We start from the raw sequence: 12,712 nt of genomic DNA, 5'->3' as shown, positions 1-12,712 counted from the left end.
GAAAAACGACTATCATATTTCCTCGGCAATACGACATTACGTCATATTACCTGCTGCCACAAATTTGGCGCCACTATTTAAATGGCGCCACAATTTAAATTGGTAACACACAAACCTAAAAGAACTATGCGTTCCCCTCATTCTAATTTATTCCCTACTAAACCCTTATTTCTTGTTAAAAGTTACCCTAAGCCCTTAAAAAGGGCACCCTTTATATCAATATAACATAGTTCATTTGAAATCAAGATATAGCCTGTGGCTGGCCCCTCGACACCACTGCCCTTCACGGTCTCTCTTGCCACCTAAATGTTGGTCGCTTCGCTCGTTACATGGAGCTATAGTTAATCATTAAGCGGGTCCTGGCTCGAATTAATATTTCCCTCAGTTCTGGGGTCAGTGGGATTATCCAGAAATGACGAGAAGAAACTGGATGGTCTTATTCTCTGTCCCTGGGTAAGAGGTAAGTGCCTCATCTGGGTCTCCACAGTAAGTGACTCTTTTGCTCCCTCCTACATCTTGGATGCTGTGGTAAATGACAGGGTCACAGCTTCCGTTCCCGATCAGAACAAAACCCTGAACTATCAGGACCTGACAGTGAACTATCTTTTCCAGCCTGTGGCGTTTGAGATGTTTGGAGGTGGGTTGGGCCACCTTATCCTTAGCCTCAACATCACCCACAGTAATGATGCAAGCGAGTTGGCTTGCTTCAGTGGGTTCTGTTGAACCTTGAGGTGTGCGACTGACTGAGGCACTTGGTGTTGAATTGATGTAATGTTCTTCCTCCTTTCTTTGGTTATTTTTTGGTTTCTCTTTTGTAAAATACTAGCAGTATCGCCCGGCGTTGCTCGGGTTTGTAGGGAAATAACTATATAAGCATTTTTAGAGATGTAAAGTATAATAGCCATCTCAATATGGCTAACCACAAAGGCGGGGTGTTACTGTAGCTTTTTACGTTCTGAGATTTAATAATACATTTTTAAAGAGTTACTTCCCTTATATAATAGCAAAAAAAATGCATTAAAAATGGGAAAAAATGATGGTATTTTTTTAAAATCGTAGACTCATCGTAGACGCGCGTTAATACCCAGAAGGGCTCGATATGAATGACGACTATAAGATACCCGGTTTTGGTTACACTGCACCGAAAAATGTGGGAGTAGTTAGGAATCTAAATCGTAGGAAACAGACACACAGCTTGACTTTTATATATAAAGATATTCCTTTTCACTGAATTTAGTGTTTGTAAACAGAAGATTCATGTTGTTCTAACCTTGTATATACCACATTACCAAGCAGACTTCATTATTAAAATTGCAAATATTAAACGGTTCTTGCACTGAACCCAGAACCATGTAGTTTAGAAGCAACCTTATTATCACATAGCAATGCTTGCACTTATATATAAAACAATTATTTAATAAAATAAACGACACAGATTTAAACTAAAAAAAAGTGCTAAGCCTTACAATTAAACTAAAGAAATAATCCTCTCTACTCTAGGCACAAGGCCTGGATTTTGTGGGGAGGGGACCTGTCAATTAGATCGACCCCCGTACGCAACTGGTACTTGGTTTATCGACCCTGAAAGAATAAAAGGCAAAGCCGACTTCGGCAGTATTTGAACTCAGCATGAAGACAGATGAAATACCTATTTCTTTACTACCCACAAGGGGCTACACATAGAAGGGACAAACAAGGACAGACAAACGGATTAAGTCGATTACATCGATCCCAGTGCATAACTGGTACTTATTTAATCGACCTCGAAAGGATGAAAGGCAAAGTCGACCTCGGCGGAATTTGAACTCAGAACATAACAGCATACAAAATACCTATTTCTTTACTACCCACAAGGGGCTACATACAGAGGGGACAAACAAGGACAGACAAACGGATTAAGTCGATTACATCGACCCCAATGCATAACTGGTACTTATTTAATCGACCTCGAAGGGATGAAAGGCAAAGTCGACCTCGGCGGAATTTGAACTCAGAACATAACAGCAGACGAAATACATGTTTCTTTACTACCCACAAGGGGCTAAACACAGAGGGGACAAACAAGGACAGACAAACGGATTAAGTCGATTACATCGACCCCAGTGCTTTACTGGTACTTATTTAATCGACCTCGAAAGGATGAAAGGCAAAGTCGACCTCGGCGGAATTTGAACTCAGAACATAACGGCAGACGAAATACCTATTTCTTTACTACCCACAAGGGGCTAAACATAGAGGGGACAAACTAAAGAAGTAATGAAGAATCAGAAACGATGCTATAAACACAAATTGCAATTTGAAATGACTAATTATCGATCTCTTTGATTACCAGTCAATACCATACTGACTTTGTCTTTTGCTCCAGTCTTCAAAATCAACATTATGACAACTTAAAAGAAGCGAACAAAAACACGTCTTACCTCTCTGACGGCTGCTCCAAGTAACTCTTCGGATTTAATCTCTTGCATAATCTTTTAGCTGCTCAACCACTTATGCCTCCATCCGATACCCTAAATTATCGGTCAATTGCTTGAAACTGTTTCGTATATCCGATCAACGTGAGTGAAGGGCTCAACTGGGATTGCTAAGTGGTTTTGCTTGGCACAAACAATGGCAGCATTTCCTCTTGGTATCAATGACAAAATGTCCTCCTTTCTGATCTGAAACAATTATTCTGTTTTACATTCTTTAACTTCCCAGCATCGTATTTATGTCGCCATAAGGCGGTGAGCTGGCAGAACCGTTACCACACCGGACAAAACGCTGAACAACATTTCATCCGTCTCAGCGCTCTGAGTTCAAATTCCGCCGAGGTCCACTTTGCCTTTCATTCTTTCGGGATCAATAAATTAAGTACCAGTTACGCACTGGGGTCGATATAATCGACTTAATCCGTTTGTCTGTCCTTGTTTGTCCCCTCTGTGTTTAGCCCCTTGTGGGTAATAGAGAAACAGATGGTGGATAAGATGCACCACATGTGCTGTAGAGTTGATGGTGTGTGTCCCCATAAGCCATGAATAGTCAAGAAGGAAGCTAAAAAAAGAAAGATATATACAATCCTCTTAAGTACGAAATAGCCAGGCTTTGGAAAATGAAGAAGGGGAAGACAGTGCCAATAATTTTTGGTTCCTTGGGGACAGTATCAGAAGGCATCAAGGGGAATATAAAGGAAATTGGAATAAAGTGTCCAGTAGAACTGTAACAAAATAAATTAAGTACCAGTGAAATACTGGGGTCGATATAATCAAATTTGAAGCCTTGTGCCCCCAGTAGAAAGAATTATTATTTATTCCTTCACAGTTTTTTTTTTTTTTTTGTAGCTCTTGGCGTCCTGTATAGGGAGCAGGCTTCCTGCCTGCAGCCTACAGTACCATGCTACCCATTCTCTTCAGCTATCTGATCCTTCCCTGATTATTCTGGCCGTGCCAAGGGGGCAAACATTTTGTAACAGTTCTACTGGGCACTCTATTCCAATTTCCTTTATATTCCCCTTGATGCCTTCTGATACTGTCCCCAAGGAACCAAAAATTATTGGCACTGTCTTCCCCTTCTTCATTTTCCAAAGCCTGGCTATTTCGTACTTAAGAGGATTGTATATATCTTTCCTTTTTTTAGCTTCCTTCTTGACTATTCATGGCTTATGGGGACACACACCATCAACTCTACAGCACATGTGGTGCATCTTATCCACCATCTGTTTCTCTATTACCCACAAGGGGCTAAACAAGGACAGACAAACGGATTAAGTCGATTACATCGACTCCAGTGCGTAACTGGTATTTAATTTATCGACCTCGAAAGGATGAAAGGCAAAGTCGACCTCGGCGGAATTTGAACACAGAACGTAACGGCAGACGACATACGTCTACGCATTTCGCCCGGCGTGCTAACGTTTCTGCCAGCTCGCCGCCTTCAATGCTTACAGCACCTAGGTTTCCCAAGCAGTCCCCCATCTAAGTACTAGCTAGGTTCGATGTTGCCTAACTTGGGTGATCGGACGAGAACCGGTGCTTTCAACGTGATATGACCGTAAGCTTATCCACCATCACTACATCCAGTCTGTTATGCACCTGATCTATTTGGATTCGGAAATGCCAGGGGAGTTTGCAAAGTGTTTGGCTCCACCACTTTTTCCTGTTTCAGTTCATCCCACGTCTGCCCCGTATCTAGACCCCACATTTCGCAGTTTCCAGTGTAGCACTTTCGCTACCTCACCGCGTCGTCACATGTGGTGGTTTTGAGCAAGTCTAAGGCGGCGAGCTGGCAGAAACGTTAGCACGCTGGACGAAATGCTTTGCAGTATTTCGTCTGCCGTTACGTTCTGAGTTCAAATTCCACCGAGGTCGACTTTGCCTTTCATCCTTTCGGGGTCGATAAATTAAGTACCAGTTACGCACTGGGGTCGATCTAATCGACTAATACCTATGTCTGTCCTTGTTTTTCCCCTCTATGTTTAGCCTCATGTGGGTAATAAAGAAATAGGTATTTCGTCTGCCGTTACGTTCTGTGTTCAAATTCCGCCGAGGTCGACTTTGCCTTTCATCCTTTCGAGGTCGATAAATTAAATACCAGTTACGCACTGGAGTCGATGTAATCGACTTAATCCGTTTGTCTGTCCTTGTTTAGCCCCTTGTGGGTAATAGAGAAACAGATGGTGGATAAGATGCACCACATGTGCTGTAGAGTTGATGGTGTGTGTCCCCATAAGCCATGAATAGTCAAGAAGGAAGCTAAAAAAGGAAAGATATATACAATCCTCTTAAGTACGAAATAGCCAGGCTTTGGAAAATGAAGAAGGGGAAGATAGTGCCAATAATTTTTGGTTCCTTGGGGACAGTATCAGAAGGCATCAAGGGGAATATAAAGGAAATTGGAATAGAGTGCCCAGTAGAACTGTTACAAAATGTTTGCCCCCTTGGCACGGCCAGAATAATCAGGGAAGGATCAGATAGCTGAAGAGAATGGGTAGCATGGTACTGTAGGCTGCAGGCAGGAAGCCTGCTCCCTATACAGGACGCCAAGAGCTACAAAAAAAAAAAAAAAACTGTGAAGGAATAAATAATAATTCTTTCTACTGGGGGCACAAGGCTTCAAATTTGATTATATCGACCCCAGTATTTCACTGGTACTTAATTTATTTTGTTACAGTTCTACTGGACACTTTATTCCAATTTCCTTTATATTCCCCTTGATGCCTTCTGATACTGTCCCCAAGGAACCAAAAATTATTGGCACTGTCTTCCCCTTCTTCATTTTCCAAAGCCTGGCTATTTCGTACTTAAGAGGATTGTATATATCTTTCCTTTTTTAGCTTCCTTCTTGACTATTCATGGCTTATGGGGACACCACACCATCAACTCTACAGCACATGTGGTGCATCTTATCCACCATCTGTTTCTCTATTACCCACAAGGGCTAAACAAGGACAGACAAAGGGATTAAGTCGATTACATCGACTCCAGTGCGTAACTGGTATTTAATTTATCGACCTCGAAAGGATGAAAGGCAAAGTCGACCTCGGCGGAATTTGAACACAGAACGTAACGGCAGACGACATACGTCTACGCATTTCGCCCGGCGTGCTAACGTTTCTGCCAGCTCGCCGCCTTCAATGCTTACAGCACCTAGGTTTCCCAAGCAGTCCCCCATCTAAGTACTAGCTAGGTTCGATGTTGCCTAACTTGGGTGATCGGACGAGAACCGGTGCTTTCAACGTGATATGACCGTAAGCTTATCCACCATCACTACATCCAGTCTGTTATGCACCTGATCTATTTGGATTCGGAAATGCCAGGGGAGTTTGCAAAGTGTTTGGCTCCACCACTTTTTCCTGTTTCAGTTCATCCCACGTCTGCCCCGTATCTAGACCCCACATTTCGCAGTTTCCAGTGTAGCACTTTCGCTACCTCACCGCGTCGTCACATGTGGTGGTTTTGAGCAAGTCTAAGGCGGCGAGCTGGCAGAAACGTTAGCACGCTGGACGAAATGCTTTGCAGTATTTCGTCTGCCGTTACGTTCTGAGTTCAAATTCCACCGAGGTCGACTTTGCCTTTCATCCTTTCGGGGTCGATAAATTAAGTACCAGTTACGCACTGGGGTCGATCTAATCGACTAATACCTATGTCTGTCCTTGTTTTTCCCCTCTATGTTTAGCCTCATGTGGGTAATAAAGAAATAGGTATTTCGTCTGCCGTTACGTTCTGAGTTCAAATTCCACCGAGGTCGACTTTGCTTTTCATCCTTTCGGGGTCGATAAATTAAGTACCAGTTATGCACTGGGGTCGATATAATCGACTTAATCCCTTTGTCTGTCCTTGTTTTTCCCCTCTATGTTTAGCCCCTTGTGGGTAATAAAGAAATAGGTATTTCGTCTGCCGTTACGTTCTGAGTTCAAATTCCGCCGAGGTCGACTTTGCCTTTCATCCTTTCGGGGTCGATAAATTAAGTACCAGTTATGCACTGGGGTAGATGTAATCGACTTAATACCTATGTCTGTCCTTATTTGTCCCCTCTGTGTTTAGCCCCTTGTGGGTAGGAAAGAAATAGGTTTTGAGCAAGTCTAAGGCATTCGTTTGCAATATGGGCAATGGTTTCGTCCCCTCTGTTACAGATGCGGCCCAGACATTTGCCCAATTCTAAGCCTGAACCTCCAATTCATGGCCAAAGCTTGGTCTTGCGCTCCCAGTTCCTTTTTTAGAGTTAATTTCTCCAGCCAATCCCACCCATGTTTTCCAGCAACTTAACATGTAGCTACATGGAATTGATCATGTAGTCCCTTTTAGACTAATGCTTCTTCATGTTCTTTTTGTACTTATTCCCTTGTTTTTCCCCCTTTTTTCTCTGCCCTCAATACTCCTTCATCCCTAACGGACACTTGCAAGGGTTCCTTACACTGGAATAGGTATCGAGTTCGATACACACGCAAGTCTTCCACACTTATCAGTCCCTTTCCTCCATTTTCTCTCTTCATGTATATGGAATCAGTGTCTGCACATGGATGGTGGACTCCATGCATCATTAAGCGCTTTCTCGTCTTTTTGTCCAACACGTTTAACTCCTCCTCTGTCCACTTCAGGATCCCAGCGCCATACCGAACTACTGCGACTGCGTGCGAGTTTATTGTTGAAATTATGGTTCTGACACAAAAGCCAATATTTTTCTCTCTCGCCGCAGGTACACTTTCTTTGTCTTTTCTTTCCTATCGTTGTGTTTAATTCCATCTGCCCCAAGTATTCTCGGTTATTTATAACCGGATTCAAGTTCAATTACCTTCACTACTTCACTAGTTATCCTTCTGTCCTGGCAAGCTTTCCTTGTCTAATCCGTTTCTTTATTACCCACAAGGGGCTAAACACAGAGGGGACAAACACAGAGGGGACAAACAAGGGCAGACAAACGGATTAAGTCGATTACATCGACCCCAGTGCGTAACTGGTACTTAATTTATCGACCCCGAAAGGATGAAAGGCAAAGTCGACCTCGGCGGAATTTGAACTCACAACGCAACAGCAGACGAAATACCTATTTCTTTACTACCCACAAGGGGCTAAACACAGAGGGGACAAACAAGGACAGACAAACGGATTAAGTCGATTACATCGACCCCAGTGCGTAACTGGTACTTAATTTATCGACCCCGAAAGGATGAAAGGCAAAGTCGACCTCGGCGGAATTTGAACTCACAACGCAACGGCAAACGAAATACGGCTACGCATTTCGCCTGGCGTGCTAACGTTTCTGCCAGCTCGCCGCCTTATACACATTTAAACACCGCTACACACACACACACACATACGGACATCTGACAATGTATCGTCCACTTATGTAGAAACTAGGTCCTGCTTTGTGAATAAGCTTTACATCACCAGTTGCAGAAGTCACGCTCTTTGCCGCACCTTCAACAAACTCACATGATATTCCTGAGACAAAGAGACTTCAGGCTGTAATTGAAACCTTGTCTATCAACTCTGGTAAATATCTTTGTTACAATCATTTTAATTAACAGACAATTTACTTACACATTTACGTCATTAAAAAGTCGCAAGACCTGCTTCTTAAATATACTGTTATGTTGAACTGTGTCGTATTCTCAGTCGATATTTTATAAGACTAGAAAATTTTAGTGTTACATTACGGAAATGTTCATCTAAGGATACAGTATTTACTAATAAAAGGGTTCAGCAAAGATTTGCTTCACCACACACCGAAGTTTAGAAATAGCAGCCAAAAATCTTAATTATTTCTTCTACTTTAAAAAGGGTCTCCCAGAGAAACCAAAATACTTGAAGACAATTCACACAAGCAGGGAGTAAAGCAACGAAAATCAATCAATATCTGGTCGTCCATGGACGCGCGTTTCTGAATTAGGTTTGGAGGAAGATTCGGGGACCAGGAAGTGGGGCTAAAAATAATCAGAGATTTTTAAAATATTCTTTTTATTTTTTTATAACATAAATGTGTTTCTGAGTGAAAAATATTGAAAAACATCAAAACATTGAATGAGAAAAAAAGAAGACAAGGATGGTGGTGTGCTAGAAACAACAGCCAAATCTCCCTTAAATCACACACATTTTCCCTCGAACCCTTATAAAACATTTTGCCAACAAATTTCTTTTTAATCGTAATCTACATCGTTTGAAAGTTATTTCTATAAAATTTCATTCAAAAATACCCATTTTCCTGAAATTTATGAGGAGGGAAAATGTCTGGTTGTGTGAATTTTGCAAAACTCCTTTCCGCAACCCTTCAAAAAATGTTTTTCCAACAAATCCTTACAAAAACTCAATCTACAGGATCTAAGCGATTATTTATTGAAAGTTTCATTCAAAAAGTATCCATTTTTCTGCAAGTTATGAGGAAACAAAGTCGGTGGGGTATATATCTGTAGTTATGCCGAATTGCTTCCTCACAACTTTCGCAAAATTAAATATTTTTAATGAAATTTTCTACAAATATTCTTCAGATGGTTTAGATTCCGATTAAATCGGAATTCATTGTGAAAACCGTTTGTCCCTGGGTGAGAAAAGCAGTTTTAGAAAATTCACAAGATTCGCCTTTGTTATGAAAGAAAATAAGTTTTTCCAATAAATCCTCACAGAATCGGAATCTACACCATCTGAAGCATATTTGTAGGAAATTCCATGAAAAATATCCATTTCTCTGCAAGTTATTAGGGAAGAAGCATAGACATCATCAAGGAACATTTATACACATGTATATTTATATATACCTACATATACACACATGTCTTTGCTATGTTTTTTAAACACATAAAACTCATAGATGCATACTTTTATAATATTTTACACTTAAACCGCCACAGGACAATATCTTTAGAGTTGCTTCTTAAAGTGTCCTTCACTTTTTCGATGAAAAACGATATACATTTCAGAGTATTTGGCTATAATTTCTAGTATGATGTTAGGCCATCTATAGGACAATATTTGACATGGATGCTTTGAAAATTGTCCTTCGATTTTTATTTGTGATGAAATAGAAATGTGAAGGTTTAGGTGGCTCTTTCTAGCATGAAATGAGACCTTATACTGGCCAATTTTATTTATAAAAGAATCTTAGCTGTCCTTCAAAATTTATATGAAAAATAAAGTGGTTTCTATTTCTAGCATGAAAAATGACCAGCTATGGGAAAGCTTTTACTGAATGCTTCTTAAAGTGTCCTTCTCTTTTTTTATGAACCCCCAACAGCAACAACAACAACAACAACCCTACGAGGACGAAAGGCAATGTTTGTGCGTGTGTGCAGTTGGAATGTCACTGCAACAACAACAACAACAATCTATTCTTATTAAACGTTAAAAACTGTCAGATGCAGACTGCACACACGCACACACAACGCTGATGACGACGATGACGATGATGAGGATGATGACGATGGTGATGGTGGAGGCGACGGCGGCGGTGGTGGTGGTGGTGGTGGTGGTGGTGGTGGCGGTGGTCGTCTGCCTTTTAATGGAGAATCAATGATTATGAAAGTCTCTGGTTTCGGACCAGACATTCCTATACATACATGCCTATGCGTATATATATATATATATATATATATATATATATATATATATATATATATACACACACACAAACATACATACTTATAACCTTATTTCTATACATACATTCCTAAAATGTGTGTAATATATATAAACACATGTACGTATACTGTATATAAATATACACACACACACAAAGAAAGTGTGTTGAGGAATGTTACAACAATAAGTGTTAGTGCATAGAATGCAATGTATGCGATGCAGGTTCGATTCCCGGGTGAAGCCATTTACAACAACAACAACAATAAGAAGAAGAAGAAGAAGATTGAAATTTAATATTTCTGGAAATATTTATTTGTCAAAATAAAAGAAAGCAAAAGATTGACGTCCAGGAATAATTCCAAAAACCATCAAAGAATTGTCTGAAACATCCAAACCAAGAACTTCAAAGACTTCATTATCATCCCCTCTGAGGAGTAAATATTTTGGATTAACTTTTAATCTCAGGATTTCATCATCTTCAGATGTTTCCTCTTCAATATGCCGAGGTATTTCGTAAATATTGTTTCTTGAATCTGTTATATAAACACATTCACCAATTATGGTCAGACGAGGTCTTAGAATATAATATCTCAGATCATAAAACCTTCTTTCTTTTATTCCTATCCTCCTCACCAAAGACTTTTCCCTGAACCATTCCACAAAACTCAAAACATCCCATCCAGACCCCTTCTTATTCTTCACCTCCCTCCTCAAAACAACAACATCACCAAAAGATGTGACTCCCACATCTTCCACCCCTTCATGTCCCTCCAACCTTCCACATCTCCTCATCTCCCCACGACACAATTCATCTTTACATTTCCCATCTTTGATATCAACCACATCCACATAATAAGGGTCAAAGATGTCGGGGTCTTTGCAATAATAGTAATCCTTGTTGTTGTACCTTCTTCTTTCGTATTTCTCGTCTCTCTCTTCTTGAGTTATGTCTCTAATATAATGACCACCACACACGAGTTGATTGTCGTTGTATTTATAATCCTGTTGTAGTATTTCTCAGTTCTGATGGTTTTAAACGACGGAGATCCCTGTTGAAGACCCTCATTTCTCTCCCAAAGGCAACAATGAACATTCCTCTGTCCACCGACATATGTCCAGTGGTGGTCGTTGTTGTTGTTTATGTTGAAGTATGTCCACTGTTGTTGTTGTTGTTCTGATTAATGTGACACTTTCTCGAAACATCAACACACTCACATTCTCATCTAACTTAATTAGTTTACTGTTCCGGTCCCTAATGTCCCTCAAATCATAATCAACAGTTCCCCGAATGCAGGAATGGAAAAAGGGACCATTGCTGTCCTATATGGAAGTCTCCTCACTGATATTTCATCAATTCCTGAATTATTAATCTCCGCTATGTAATTACCACATCTCACCTTTAATCTACCTTTGCCAATATTTCACCTGATTTACCTCTTCTCTTCCTCCTCCATCTCCATCTCCTCCTCTGTATTCCAATTTATTAATTAATTCATTACTGAAATTTCCTTATTGTTTCAGATGTAATGGAAGGGAAACGAAGACCAGAATCAAGGTTTAATAACGACACAGATTCCAGAATGTTCACTTGGTCCCCATCAATCTTTATGCAATGACATTCAATCAATTCATTATGTACACACCAGTAAATACCCACCACTTTTCCCTATTACACCATAAGGGATGAGACTGACCAAATTTGAGATGTCTGCAAATCTTCTCCATTCAGTTGAAATATTTCTTTCCTTTTAGGAACCGTGGCCATTATGTGTGATTCTTGTGTTAAACCACACCCACCAACTAAACTTGCAACATTTCTGTGACATAGCAACTGGCCGTCTTCATCGAATATTTTAACATTTCCATTATTGGCTTTTTCACACACCACTGTCTTTCCTTCCTCAGAGACATCAAAATCTTTTACTTGAACAGGACATTCGTCTGTTTGTAAACGAGCAACCGGGAAGCTGTCTCGATTCACCATAAACAACCCTTCAACATACAATTCATTCTCTCTTCTCCATTTGGGCTTCCAACAAACCTTGGTCCTTTACAGTCTATACTGGAGAAATATACTCCACCTTTGTAAATTCTTTATTTAAAAATATTCTCTTGTTCCCCATTCTGGGTCAAACACAAAATGTTTGGATATTCAGATGAACGAACATTTCTCCCACTCACCATAAATGTACAAAAAACTGTCATCAATTGTCATCCTGTCATCATCATTAAAATAATACTCCATGTAGTGTCTGACTGAATGTAAATATTGACCACCACTGTTGAAGAAAATGACGAATCTCCAGTTGAAGACAATGATGACATCTTCATCAGTAACTTTAATATCCCGGATTGTATCAGAATAATTTCCATCTTCTGTTCTCCATATTAATGGTTCAGGTATGTATTTTTTTTATTTCCTTCACACTCGAATGTATTCATCAATATCAACAAAATGCAAATGTCTTACATGTCTCCGTTCACTAAAAACCAGTTGATTGTTTGATAAAGAAGCCACACAATTATATTTATTTCTCGTTTGGTAAATTACCAACGACAATGGAAATTCCACTTTTAATGTCAACAGTTGGTATTTTTCATCTTCAGCATCCCTCATCGTAATGACCAATGTGTTTGACTGCCATCGACACATTTTAATATCT

At 40.1% G+C, this 12,712-nt stretch overlaps 1 protein-coding gene and 2 pseudogenes across 1 annotated transcript in view; all 3 read right to left on the bottom strand.

Moving 5' to 3' along the window:
* LOC115227668 (leucine-rich repeat and transmembrane domain-containing protein 2-like) overlaps nucleotides 1-2,623 on the bottom strand; it is a 15,898-nt gene extending 13,275 nt beyond the window's left edge. Inside the window, exon 1 of the mRNA XM_029798424.2 lies at nucleotides 2,421-2,623. The gene's annotated coding sequence lies outside the window, so the exon portion shown is untranslated. The remainder of the gene's footprint in view (nucleotides 1-2,420) is intronic.
* A 1,293-nt stretch (nucleotides 2,624-3,916) lies between these two features.
* LOC115227671 lies at nucleotides 3,917-4,035 on the bottom strand (annotated as a pseudogene).
* A 1,577-nt stretch (nucleotides 4,036-5,612) lies between these two features.
* Nucleotides 5,613-5,731, bottom strand: LOC115227669 (annotated as a pseudogene).
* Nucleotides 5,732-12,712: the final 6,981 nt, after the last annotated feature.

This window comes from Octopus sinensis, unplaced genomic scaffold (genome assembly GCF_006345805.1).
Source record: "Octopus sinensis unplaced genomic scaffold, ASM634580v1 Contig06847, whole genome shotgun sequence".
NCBI classification, from domain to species: Eukaryota; Metazoa; Mollusca; class Cephalopoda; order Octopoda; family Octopodidae; genus Octopus; species Octopus sinensis.
This window is presented reverse-complemented; position numbering and strand designations above follow the sequence as displayed.